At 44.8% G+C, this 13,464-nt stretch overlaps 1 protein-coding gene across 1 annotated transcript in view; it reads left to right on the top strand.

Moving 5' to 3' along the window:
• The window catches only part of LOC124548964 (major facilitator superfamily domain-containing protein 6), a 225,648-nt gene that overhangs the window by 55,290 nt on the left and 156,894 nt on the right, over positions 1-13,464 (top strand). The gene's annotated exons all lie outside the window — the stretch shown is intronic.

The raw sequence follows: 13,464 nt of genomic DNA, 5'->3' as shown, positions 1-13,464 counted from the left end.
AGCTACACGGAAGATGACCCTTAGGTGATCCCATGTGGAACTGACATCCTCAGCCACAACTGCAGTGTGTACGAGATCATACAAGGTGGCGCACGAAATGGGTTACCAATTGTTTCTTTCACAATTTACGACGCACATTAGATATCCCGCTGGGATCTCTACAGCAGTACCAGCAGAGCTTGGAAAAACAAATGAGTTACGAAATGACGTGTAATTCACGATACTGCCGCTAGGAGACTAGTAAGCAGCAATGGCAATTGTGTTAGTTTTTCATGAAACGAAAAGCCTTATTGTGACTCAGAGGCGTTTTCGACAACAGGTTAACACACGATGGGTCTCTTGCAAGAAGACCATCCACAGGCTGTACGATAAATGTGTACAGCAAGGAACAGTATTGGAAGCGAAGCGACCTCGGCCTAAGCCTGTTTGTTCGCCGGAGAATATTAAAGCCGTACGAGTTGCTGTACAGAGAAGTCCAGGGAAATCGTGTAGAAAGGCAGCAGTGCTACTAGGAATATCCAGACGCTCCGTTCAACGCATTCTTAAGTGACCTCCTTATGTACCCATACAAGATGACCTGTGCACAGAAGCTCACTGAAGAACACAAGCAGCAGAGACTACTGTTTGCTCAGTGGGCAGAGGATAGGGAAGAAACTCTCAACAACGTTTCGTTTTCATAAGAGGCGTGTTTTCATTTAGACGGTGTGGTTAACAAACAAAATGTACGCTTTTGGGCCACTGAAAACCCACAAGTGCTTCATGAACGACAACATTATGCTCCGAGGATTACAGCGTGGACAGCAATTTCCAGTCACGAACTTACTGGACCCTTTTTCTTTGAAGAAACTGTGAACAGCGAGCGTTATTTGAGCATGCTTCGCAATAGCTTCATTCCACACCTTCTTGCTATTGCCTTGCCCTTCAGCACGCAGTGGTTCATGCAAGATGGAGCAAGGCCACATACTGCAAACACTGTGTTGGAGTTTTTACACGAGCATTTCGACATGCGGATCATTTCACTCAGGTTTCCAGGTCGCTTCAGTGACTGGCAAAATTGTCCCCCCAATAGTCCACGTGACTTTTTTCTTTGGGGATACCTAAAGGAAAAAATTTTACCGAAACGTCCACGTGATTTAATGGAGCTTAAAAGACTTATTCTTCAAGCTTGCTGTGAAATTACGGAAGACATGTGCCGTAGGGTAATCACTAACTTCAGTGTTCGTTTGAAGGAAGTTAGGAAACGAAATGGTGGACATATTGAGCACGTGCTGAGTTAGAACAAATCTCCATGGACGGCTCTTCATTGTAGTATATGTTCCTTTCAGATTGTATTGACAATGAAGTTTATATTCAAAAACAAAATGGTAACACATTTCGTGCGCCACCCTGTAGAAAAGACTGGCCCGTGCCTCGTAGCATTAATCACCTTCCTTGTTAAGCCAGATCAGTGGTTGTGTCCGGATACAGTAAAAGTTGCAATTTGTGTTCAGCTCCATCGTAGACACGACGACGGTGCTGAGCGGAGTTTTCAACCTTTACGTATTGCCATCAGGCGTGTAGTAAAGGAAATAATGCGCAACCTATGGCTGCTTCAGTATCTGTGCTGTGGCCCATGTGCTTGTGACGCCTTTGTTTACTAAGAGTTAAAGGGTGTTGGGTGTATGCATAAACTGTTTGCTGTAGCTCTGCATACTGATTCAGCGAGGAGTCTGAGCTACCTTGATCCCCGTCACATGAGTCGGGACATGTCGTCTTATCACAAGGCAGTGACTTCCTAGCTGTGCGCACTTCGTGCAGCCAGTGGAACCCAGTGCCAGCGTCTCAATTCGACCCAACAGGCACAACTGTTCCCCATCAAGCCACATTGCTAATTTTCGTAGTTCCACACTCTGTCACTTATTATGGTCCTGGTACCAAGTGATGAACGTCTTTGTAGGGTCTTGTTAACGTTAGCCATTGACCTACCTGACAATCCGGTAATTTACCCCTACGCGGCCCCATTCTCTCTTGCAGTTCAAGGGCTTTGGTATTCGCTCTTCGGACCCACTTCCACACATCCCTCACTGTTCTAGTGCCATTGGGTACCATTTCCCCATTCCTTCCGACTTTCGGTTTGACTATATCAATTGGCTAAGGCATTTTCCTTCTATACACCACCTCATACAGCAAAAGACCAGTGCAATCATATATTTTCGTATTACGTGCTACTATCACATATGGCAAGCAAATATCCCAGTCATTATGGTGACTGTTATCGTAATAGGTCATCGTGTTACCTATGAATGCGTTCTATCATCCTGTTAGCTTATGGATGTAAAGTCCTAACTCTTAGTTTATAAATATGTAACAAGTGACACAACTGTTTCATAAGCTCTGACATGAATTGGTACCTCGGCCCGTGATCCTCGTCTAAGGGTCATCAATTTTACACAGCCAATTAGATACCATCGCATATGCTTTTGTGTACACCTGTTGAGTTGGAATGCTGATCGTCACAAAATGACTTGAGAAATGATCGCTGATGGAACATAGCGGTTTTCCGATGGTGTCTGTTTAAACAGTCCTAAAATATACAAGTTGCAGTGAGTTGACACTTCTTGATGTGGGATGTGCCCAGGTTACAATGAGTTGATACTGCTTTACTGCAGAACGAAGTTTTTCGAAAAGCTTTTGAAGTGTTTATATGTCTACTTGTAAAACAGACAATAATGTATTGTCTTTGCAAATGAATATTCACCGTGCGACAGGGTTCTTTTTGGAATGATCCAAGGCACTAGGCACTATTTCGTGTGTTCTCCCTAAACATTATTTTATGTTGATGGCCACCAGATTTAAGAACACGAACTCTTAATATTTTGAGCGTGAATTGAGACTTGTACCCAGGACTAAACCATTAATTTTTAATTTTTACTAATGCTTAATTTAACTTCACTATCATCGTACATTGTATGAGCAGGAACGAACACTTTCTCTTTAAAATGATAATGCTCTTGCCTTGATCTCCAGAATAGCTTTATCATCTCATGAGGCGCTTCAGTAGAGCCCCACCATCAGATCTGTAGTATGAAAATGCAAGACTTCAAAAGGAATAGATTTCACAACGAAGTGAAGTTGATAAATGTATCTATTAAAACCAGTACAAAACATCTGGCGCTTTCTGCTCCATTCCGTACGTGTCCAAGCCAAGACAGGCAGTTCGGCATGATACAAGGCAAATAATTTCACCCGTAGGTTAGCTTCAGTAATGCCTGTGATGTTTGGCATAATTGTTGCGGCAACGCTTGTTAAAAAGCCCTTTATACAAGCCCTACTTCCACACCCTCGTCGTGTCTTCCGGGCAATGCCAGGCGAACAATGGGTGTGCGGTATCTAGCAGATGGAAGAGGGCGACAGGCGAGTTCACGGCGCCTTAAAACTGGAACATATCAGGTAAGACATCAAAGCGCTACAGAAAATTCTAGTCCTCCATGTTGCGATTAAGGCGTTAGCTAGTAAGCCATCACTTGGAAGACAATAAATCCCCACCGAGAATCTGAGCACTAAGCCTCGGAAACAGAACAGATTTCTTGATAAACAAGCCAGGCAAAAGAAAAGGAAACAGTTTGATACATTTCACTAAAACGAGGTCTCTACAAATGATTCGAATTAAAGAATTTTGTACGATTTTTTATTATTTATCCATTCCCCACTATTACAGTCTGTTACCTGCGAAGCTAACATATAACTGAAATTTGCTTGGATAATAAAAATGTGTATATTAATTATTTATACCTGGTTCTTGCAAACACGTCGAGAAAAAAATTCTACCACTAAATAATTACAGTAAACTCCTTAACCAATTATCTAACTACTGATACTACTGTTCCTACTCTAGATTTTATGAGTAAAGTCGGTAACTTATGCTTTTATTAATTTATTACGGTACGTCTAAACTGTAGAAGGTTGTTTTCTCTACTGTCTATCCGTCATCAAACTACCCCGATCGACAGCCACACACAATTTTATATAACATTTTCGGAGAACAGCAATATTATTGTGGTAAAATTATGTAAAAGCAGTCTTGATCGCAGCCGATGCTAACTTCTGACCGGTTCCGGCCTTTTAATTACGGGCCATCATCAGAGTTTGCGCCGTCTGGATGATGGCGCTAGATTCCTTCAGCATAGGGCAGGACATCAGCAGCGTTTCCATTGGAACAGTCGATTCCACGACCCGCTGTAACGTCTTAGTGTCCACATTTTCGTAATCAGCTGCACCAGCGCGGCAAGAAGTATTTCAAAACCGTTTTATTTAGTGGTCGACGCTACTCCTCTACATTTGCGGAGAAAGTTGTCGCTGGTATGGCAGCGTGGTAACGTGTGGTTGAATACAAGTCGTCCTTGTTCTTCCTGGCTACTGCGGCTGCAGGATCCTCTTACATGCGCCACGTCGATTCGTTTCTCAGTCTGCTTCGGGATCCATGATAACATACTTCACCTACATACTGGCATTTTACCCACAGCTTCGCTCGCATACATGAACAGCACATAAATTGCAAACAATCTTCCTCCAATCTCTCTCTGACCTTCTCCTCCTCTACCTTTCCTCTGACCTTTTACTGTGATCTTATTATTTCCCCATGTCTTTGCATCTCCTCCTCCCCTTCCCCCTCCCCTTCCCCCTCTCCTTCCCCATCTATCTCTTCTTCCACCCTCCCTCTACCTTTTCCTTCCCATTCTTCCTCCTCTTCCTCTCTCTGTCCATCTCCTCTTCCACCTTGTCCCTCTCCTCCTTCCCTCTCTTCCTTTTCCACCTACTCATTAACTCCATCTTCCACCTGCCTCCTCTCCCTCTCCCTCCTATCTGTCCATCAACTCCTCTCGACCTCATTCTTCCACCTCTATCTGTCCATCTCGTCCTCCACTCTCTCTCTGCTCAGCTGTGTCAACTCACACATATACGCCTGGAACACATTCCGTTACTGCCTGCGTAACATATGTCACATAGGACAAACCAGATGCCAGGGCATACCAACGCTTTTCATACCATTTCACCTCCATGGCAGTTGGGTGGCTCTTATTCTGGAAGTACTTCTTCTCACGTAATAAGGAGTATGTGTACCAAATTGTGTGTGTGTGTGTGTGTGTGTGTGTGTGTGTGTTTTGTGTGTGTGTGTGTGTGTGTGTGTGTTATGCAATCCCATGATTGGACAATCGACTTGGCTGGAAGGTAGAATGCAGCACTTCTATCTGCGACAGCCCTAGTATGAGAAGGGGTGGCGAGTCCCTCGCTGTGTCTGCCTTTTACCTCTGGGAAGGAATCCCGGTATTCATTCTGACTGCAGTTTGAGTTTGCCTGCACCCATCCTGGAGGGACTGACACTAGGAAAAATCCCCCAACTCCACCTAGGGTTGAAACCGTGACGTCCAGGGCTGAAGTTCAGTACTTTACTCATTAGACTGCCATGTCAATCACCTAAAACTTGCACCGCTAATATTGCGGAAATGGAAAGTACTACAGATATGCGGCTTTCACAGAACGCATAGGTAGGCAGGGGTTCGTATTGTTAGTCTATGAACAGATTGTAAAAATACTTGTAAAGTGTGTTTTTTGGGCAAACATGCACGTTTTAAATGGAATAATGCCTATTGGCATTAACAATCTAAAAGTAGGGTAAATTAGAATGCCAGTGGCGTTTGTTACAGGATTCTAGTACGAATAGTTAACGAGTTATCGTATTGTGCAAAGTCCCAATACAGACACTTGTTTGCGCCATTCGACCAGCCTAGTTGCTAGGTGTAATGTTATGATGACTTAGTGTTCTTGTATGTTCCTTTTTTTTCATTTTGTTCGTTATTGATCGTTGTGTTTGGTCGTTGCGGACGTAGCAAGACATCCTGTTTAAGTTCGGTGGTTGATCCTTCCACTCAGTTTTTTTTTTTATTACAGAGGCCAACCGGCTCTCTGACCGAGCACGCTGACTACCATGCCGGCCTCCTTAGGTGCACTGCGACTTGCTAGTCAGTTAGTGTGTGACAGTCTAAGCAACAGGCCGTGAGTGGATAATGGGATTTATCAACGTAGAAAAAGCCGATATGCTCAAGTGTATGGAGGGTGTAGGAAGACAGCAGTTGGTTTTTGCACGGTGTATTTGGCATGATCGCCCAATAGACGTAAACCATTTCGGCAACTATTTATGAACCACTTCAAACAGTTTCGTGAAAGTAGTGGTGTAGCATCTAGAGAACGTAACGGAAGGAAAACAATGACGACAGAAGTAGTGGAAATTAATGTTCTTGCTGCTGTTGCAGTTGATCCGCGTGTTAGCTCCTGCGCAGTCTCACGAGGAAGTGGCACACCTCTCTCCATTAAAGAGTTGCATGGAACGTCTGGACATGGGCATTAAGGCGGGATACTCCAAATGTATCATGTGTCTTGTTTGATGTGAGATAGTGAACCATCAGCTCACAGGTCTGTTTTTCATGGACGGAACACTGAACGCGCACAACTACCAGAGCTTTCTAACAGACCATCTTCCACGAATGCTAGTAGACCTTCCTCTGAAGGCTAGGAGAAACCTGTGGTACCAACCTGATGGCTGTCCAGCCCATACTGCACGAAGTACTACGGCATGTATTCACGAATCATTTCCAAATTATAGGATTGGACGCAGAGGACCTTTCCTCTGGCCGGTCTGGTCCACGTATTTGACGTCTTCAGACTTTTTTCTGTGGGGAAAGCTGGAAGACGTTGTCTACAAAGATACAGCAATCATACCCAATGCATCCTGCCCGGACATGTCAGCAGAAATGCTAGCACGTGTGCAGCAGTCGTTCCATACCAGACTCGAAGCTTGTATTGCCGCCGCCGGTGGTCATTTTGAATGCAACCTGTGACGGTCACTTGTCCTGTTACTGCTCAGAATCCACCTAACTAGTGAATGCACGTGTATTGTTCTAGGCGCTACAGTCTGGAACCGCGCGACCGCTACATTCGCAGGTTCGAATCCTATTTCGGGCATGGATGTGTTTGATCTCCTTAGGTTAGTTAGGTTTAAGTAGTTCTGAGTTCTAGGGGACTGATGACTTCAGAAGTTGCGTCCCATAGTGCTCAGAGCCATTTGAACTATTTTGTACTGTTCTACACCACACTGTACAAGTACTCATCAGTCATTCATGCGACTCAGATACACACTTGACACTTCATAACAGGTCAGAAAAAGGCAACGGCAAACGGCCTGCTCTATAATACTGCCAAAACGGCAGTACAGATCATGCGCCTGCTTGCACTACCCTAATTCCCTGACTATGGGTACATATGTATTCACTGACGGAAAAAATTGCAACAGCAACAAGTAATTAATGTAGAGTAAAGAAACTTTTGTCTAGGTAACTTACGTAAGTGACTAATATTGCAAGGTCACAGGTTAATGTAAGCGTGAGATAAGCCATTGCCAACGTGAAATGCTGGTACATTAATAACAGGTGTAATCGCCAGAATGGTGAATGCAAGCATGCTAACGTGCTTGTATTATGTTGTACAGGTTCAAAAATGGTTCAAATGGCTCTGAGCACTATGGAACTTAACTGCTGAGGTCATCAGTCCCCTAGAACTTAGAACTAATCAAACGTAACTAACCTAAGGACATCACACCAATCCATGCCCAAGGCAGGATTCGAACCTGCGACCGTAGCGGTCGCGCGGTTCCGGACTGTAGCGCCTAGAACCGCTGAGCCACTCCGGCCGGATGTACAGGTTCCGGATGTCAATTTTGGTTATGGAGTTCCATGTCTACTGCTGCATTTGGTCGGTCAATACAGCGACGGTTAATACTGTTTGTGGGTGACGCTGGGTTATCGTCCGATGATGTCCCATATGCGTTCGACTGGAGACAGATCTGGTGATTGCGTAGGCCAAAGCAACATGTCGACACTCGGAAGAGCATATTGGGGTACAAGTGCGGTATTTAGGCGAGCGTTATCCTGTTGGAAAACACCCCTTCGAATGCTGTTCATGAGCACAACATGTCGAATTACCAGAGTGACGTATAAATTTTCGGTCATGATGTGTGGGATAACCACGAGAGTCGCCTGATGTTGTAAGAAATCGCACCCCAGATCTTGACTCCAGGTATGGTGTAAGTAGGCTGCTGTTTTTGTTTTCTTATTGGCAACGTTACGTAGCGCTCAATATGAAAATCACTGGCTGTGCTGTGTGCAGTCTGTGGCTGCTTTGCATTGTTGTAATACTCGCCATTGTAGTGTTAGGCAGCTGGCTGTGAACAGCGCGTAGCGTTGGGCAGTTGGAGGTGAGCCGCCAGCAGTGGTGGATGTGGGGAGAGAGATGGCGGAGTTTTGAAATTTGTCATGAACTGCTATATTTATATATGATGATATCAAGGTAAATACATTGTTTGTTCTCTATTAATATCTTTCATTTGCTAACTATCCCTATCAGTAGTTAGTGCCTTCCATAGTTTGAATCTTTTATTTAGCTGGCAGTAGTGGCGCTTGCTGTATTGCAGTAGTGGGAGAAACGAAGATTATTGTGAGGTAAGTGATTTAGTGATTTGTGAAAGGTATAGTTTAATGTTAGTCAGGGCCATTCTTTTGTAGGGATTTTTGAAAGTCAGATTGCGTTGCGCTAAAAATATTGTGTGTCAGTAAGCACAGTCCTGTATAAATTGTTCAAAGGGGACGTTTCAATGGGTCTAATGTGTCTAGCTCATAGACAGGTTGGTTGCAGGCCGTCAACTGGCCTCACCCTAACCAACACACGGCCGTCCTTGGCGCAGAGGCAGACACAGTTTTTATCAGAAAACATGACAGATGTCCACCCTGCCCTCCAATGAGCTCTCGCTTGAAACTACTGAAGTCGCAAGTGGCGGTGGTTTGGGGTCAGTGGAATGCACACTACAGGACGTCTGGCTCGAAGCTGTCCTTGAAGTAACCTATTTGTAACAGCGTGTGTCACTGTGGTGTCAGCTGCTGCTCAGGTTGCTGCTGCAGATGCAGAACGATGAGCCAGAATCATACTCCGAACACGACGGTCTTCCCTCTCGGTACTGCCACGTGGCCGTCTGGAGCCCAGTCTTCTTGCGATCCCACCTTCGCATGACCATGGCTGCCAGCAGTCAAGTGCAGTGGTTACATTCTTGCCAAGTCTTTCTGTAATATCGCAGAAGCAACATCCAGCTTCACATATTCCTGTTACATGTCCACATAGTTGATATTGTCGTCTTCGTCACTTTAAAGGCATTCTTGACTAACATCTGTTCAACACGTCCAATCTTAAAGATAACTAACGCTCACAACCGTTACAGCGCGTATTTGAAGTAAACCTGATATGCATTCTCATGTGGCGCTAGCACCACTCTTATGCAACTGGCTCGAAATTTGAATGGGCGTCATCTTTCAGATGTAGAGACACGCTTACCAACTTTAGTTTATTTCGCACAACTGCTTCTTGGTCGTCCAACCCCGGTAGCTGAGTGGTCAGCGCGACAGTCAGTCAGTCCTAAGGGCACGGGTTCGATTCCCGGCTGGGTCGGAGATTGTCTCTGGTCAGGGACTGGGTGTTGTGTTGTCCTAATCATCATCATTTCATCCCCATCGACGCGCAAGTCGCCAAAGTGGCGTCAAATCGAAACGCTTGCACCAGGCGAACGGTCTACCCGACGGGAGGCCCTCGTCACACGACATTCCATTCCAACTGCTTCTTGGTGTTGATCTTTTATTCCGTCTGTGCATAGGTACATCTGCAGCTTTCGTATCAGTCAATCAGCATCCACTGACGTTTTTGATGGTATTAGCATCAAAATAATAAATAATTTCTGGTAAGACTGCAGAGGTCCCTCGAGCCCTAATATCATCGAACGAAATAAATGCATGAAGAAATCTTTTTGAGTACTTCTGTCGTCATAAAGACGTAGCACTGATTAGGAAAATCGTCCCGTACACTTAGTCGAATATCCTATAAGAGCTGTGTGAAAAATTTTGGAAACAGTCAGACTGACGATTTTACCCTAGAATAGCGTACCCGAAAACTGTGCGAAACTTCAACGTAGCTATTTTTTTTCTGCCTCGCACATCTGTCGACAGTTACTAACCTGTGTACATCACTATCAGTTGCACTTCTGTGAACGAAGCAAGCAGATGAGATATCAACGGATTCGTCGAATGTTTAGTCATCCTAAGGGGTTCAGGAAAAACACCTGATACTGCACTGCAGCAACTCAGAGCAGATAGTTTCTACAACGGACCTTCAAACGTAGACACCACGCCGTGTAGTCATATAGTCCCCGGAATAATTATTTCTTTCTTCCTTTGGTAATCGTTTTCTATTTATGCCTTGCGGCATCAAGCGTTTCTCCTTAGACTCTACTTGAAGCTTAGGTATCAAGGATCACTGTCGTAATTTGGTTAGCTTAACAGAAACGGCAGGGTGCGGATTGGGAAATGGTTTAGAGCTGGATCCAATGAGAATTGCAAAAGAAACCTGTCAAATGACATTTATTTAACACTTTTTCAGATTCTCTGTGCAAAATGGACAGTCAGAAAAAATTCCATTAGAAACAAAACACACACAACCTTTAATAAATGCCATCTCCACCCAATTAAAAACGTAAGACCTTACATCTGCAATAATCTCGATTAAGAAATATCCAGAATTAATATTGTGACGGAAAAAAACCGCAACACCGATAAATTTGTCTAGATAACGTATTCAAGTGGCTGACATTGCAAGATCACAGCGCGAGATAAGCCATTGCAAATGTGAAATGCTGGAACATTAATAACCGATCTAATCGCCAGAATGTTGAATGCAAGCGTGAAACCATGCTTTAATTGTGTTGTATAGGCACCGGATGTCAGTCTGTTGGATGTAGCTCCATTCCTGTTGCATTCCGTCGCTTAATACAGGGACGGTTAATGCAAATTGTACACGACCAAGAAGCAGTTGTGCGAAATAAACTAAAGTTGGTAAGCGTGTCTCTACATCTGAAAGATGACGCCCATTCAAATTTCGAGCCAGTTGCATAAGAGTTGTGCTAGCGCCACATGAGAATGCATATCAGGTTTACTTCAAATACGCGCTGTAACGGTTGTGAGCGTTAGTTATCTTTAAGATTGGACGTGGTGAACTGATGTTAGTCAAGAATGCCTTTAAAGTGACGAAGACGACAATATCAACTATGTGGACATGTAACATCTACAAGATGATGTCTCTTCAAATTTCACGCCAGCGCATAAGAGAGACGCTGATAGCGCCACTATGAGGATGCAAATCAGGTTTGCTTTTAATACACGTTTTAAGGGTCGTGGGCGTTAATTACCTTACAGACTGGACGTGATGAGCTGATATTAGTTAAGAAAGTCTTCAAGGCAACAAATACAACATTATCAACACTTCACTGATCTGGAACGAAATCATGTAATAGGGCTACGTGAAGCTGGATGTTCCCTCTGCGATACTGCAGAAATATTTGGCAGGAATGTAGGCAATGTTCATGATTGCTGGCAGCAGTGGTTACGAGAGTGTGTACGGTCGCAGGAAGACTGGGCTTCAAACGGCTACTTAGCATCGCCGAGAGGGAAGACCATCGCGTTCGGCATATGATGGTGGTGGTGGTGGTGGTGGTGGTGGTGGTGGTGGTGGTTTGGTTTGTGGGGCACTGAACTGCGTGGTCATCAGTGCCCGTGCAGTCTCAATTTTTGAACACAGTCACATGTGTGGTGGTGGTGGTGGTGGTGGTGGTTTGGTTTGTGGGGCACTGAACTGCGTGGTCATCAGTGCCCGTGCAGTCTCAATTTTTGAACACAGTCACATGTGTGGTGGTGGTGGTGGTGGTGGTGGTTTGGTTTGTGGGGCACTGAACTGCGTGGTCATCAGTGCCCGTGCAGTCTCAATTTTTGAACACAGTCACATGTGTGGTGGTGGTGGTGGTGGTGGTGGTTTGGTTTGTGGGGCACTGAACTGCGTGGTCATCAGTGCCCGTGCAGTCTCAATTTTTGAACACAGTCACATGTGTGGTGGTGGTGGTGGTGGTGGTGGTGGTGGTGGTGGTGGTGGTGGTTTGGTTTGTGGGGCACTGAACTGCGTGGTCATCAGTGCCCGTGCAGTCTCAATTTTTGAACACAGTCACATGTGTGGTGGTGGTGGTGGTGGTGTTGAAATGAGGAGGACAGCACAAACACCCAGTCCCCGGGGGCGTATGACTATAGTGCATAGTACTGCATCCGCAGCAGGAATCGCAGCAGCAATTGGCACCACAGTGACAGAACGAAATGTTAAAAAACCGATTGTTTCAAGTACAGCTCCAAGCCAGACGCCCTATAGAGTGCATTCCACTGACCCCAAACCACCGTCATTTGTGACTTGAGTGATGTCAAGCGAGAGCTCATTTGAGGGCAAGGTGGAAGTCTGTGGTGTTTTCTAATGAGTTGATTCTGCCTCAATGCCAGTGATGGACATGTGTTGCTAGGAGGAGGCCATTTCAGGACCCTCAACCAAACTGCCTGCGTGGTAAACGCACTCGATTTGCACCTGGAGTTATAGTCTGGGGTGCTGTTTCGTATCACAAGAAGTGCACTCTCGTGGTGATCGCGCACATCCGACCTGATGTGCAGCTATTCATGAACGCTCGTCCACATAACCTTGTTGTAACCCAACATGCTCTTACGAGTGTCGACGTGTTGACTTGACCTACTCTATCACAGATTCGTCTCCAATCGAGCAAATATGGGACAGCATCGGACGACAACTCCAGCGTCTTCCACAATTTGCGTTAACCGTCGCTGTATTAAGCGGCGGAATGCAACAGGAATGGAGCTACATCCAACAGACTGACATCCGGTGCCTATACAACACAATTAAAGCATGGTTTCACGCTTGCATTCAACATTCTGGCGATTGCATCGGTTATTAATGTTCCAGCATTTCACATTTGCAATGGCTTATCTCGCGCTGTGATCTTGCAATGTCAGCCACTTGAATACGTTATCTAGACAAATTTCATCACTCTCCGTTAATTATTTTATAGTGTTGCTATTGTTTTATTACGGAGTACAGGTATTTTTAGCTCACACTGACATTCACAGACTCGCAAAGCTTTATGTAGAAATTTCAAATTCCAAAATTCTACAGGGAAATTAAGAGATAAGTTTTGGATATGTGGGTGATAGTATAGTCGACCACCTAGCAAAGAGGAGCATTACTGAAAGATAAATCCGTCTAACATCAATCTCTCATATTGACTTCAATCCTACGATCAAGAGAACTGCTTACCATGCACGTAACCGTGAATGGCATGTATCTCAGCAACATAATGGCAAACATCTAGGGGCCACGCAACCGGACACGGTCGAAGGACCGTAGATAAAGTATGTACAAATCTGTAAACGTCATGTGACATCTACCATTCGTATGAGGCTGGAGCGCGAATGTTACCCGCACATTTACGTCTAATAAAAGGTCTAGTTTCTG

The sequence above is a fragment of the Schistocerca americana genome, chromosome 1 (assembly GCF_021461395.2).
Source record: "Schistocerca americana isolate TAMUIC-IGC-003095 chromosome 1, iqSchAmer2.1, whole genome shotgun sequence".
Classification (NCBI taxonomy): domain Eukaryota; kingdom Metazoa; phylum Arthropoda; class Insecta; order Orthoptera; family Acrididae; genus Schistocerca; species Schistocerca americana.
Note: the sequence above shows the minus strand (reverse complement) of the source record. Positions and strands in the feature narration are given on the sequence as shown.